At 40.4% G+C, this 836-nt stretch overlaps 1 non-coding gene across 1 annotated transcript; it reads right to left on the bottom strand.

Annotated features, from left to right (window-relative positions):
- Window positions 1–239: 239 nt before the first annotated feature.
- LOC148573994 (small nucleolar RNA R71) lies at window positions 240–343 on the bottom strand. Its single transcript, XR_015906321.1, has one exon. It is a non-coding gene; the product is annotated as a small nucleolar RNA R71 (small nucleolar RNA).
- Between the last annotated feature and the right edge of the window lie 493 nt (window positions 344–836).

Genomic DNA, 836 nt, shown 5'->3' with positions numbered 1-836 from the left:
AGTTTCATGGACTTCCATTGGAAGATCCTCATCAGTTCTTATCTGAATTCTTGCAAATCTGTGACACTGTTAAGACCAATGGGGTTAATCCTGAGGTCTACAGACTTATGCTTTTCCCCTTTGCTGTAAAAGACAGAGCTAGGACATGGTTGGACTCACAACCTAAAGATAGCATGAACTCTTGGAAAAAGTTGGTCAATGCTTTCTTGGCCAAATTCTTTCCACCTCAAAAGTTGAGCAAGCTTAGAGTGGAAGTCCAAACCTTCAGACAGAAGGAAGGTGAATCCCTCTATGAAGCTTGGGAAAGATACAAGCAATTGATCAGAAGGTGTCCTTCTGACATGTTCTCAGAATGGAGCATCATATGTATATTCTATGATGGTCTGTCTGAATTGTCCAAGATGTCATTGGACCACTCTGTTGGAGGATCTCTTCATCTGAAGAAGACGCCTGCAGAAGCCCAGCAACTCATTGAAATGGTTGCAAATAACCAGTTCATGTGCACTTCTGAAAAGAATCCCGTGAATAATGGGACAACTCAGAAGAAAGAAGTTCTTGAGATTGATACTCTGAATACAATATTGGCTCAGAATAAAATATTGACTCATCAAGTCAGTATGATTTTTCAGAGTCTGTCTGGAATGCAAGCTGCATCAGGCAGTACTAAGGAAGCTTCCTTTGAAGAAGAAGCCTATGACCCTGAGAATCCTGCAATGGCAGAGGTAAATTACATGGGAGAATCCTATGGAAACACTTATAATCCTTCATGGAGGAATCATCCAAATTTCTCATGGAAGGACCAACAGAAGCCTAATCAAGACTTCAATAATAATAAT

Source organism: Arachis ipaensis, chromosome B2, assembly GCF_059453495.1.
Source record: "Arachis ipaensis isolate K30076 ecotype BB chromosome B2, ASM5945349v1, whole genome shotgun sequence".
Lineage (NCBI taxonomy): Eukaryota > Viridiplantae > Streptophyta > Magnoliopsida > Fabales > Fabaceae > Arachis > Arachis ipaensis.
Note: the sequence above shows the minus strand (reverse complement) of the source record. Positions and strands in the feature narration are given on the sequence as shown.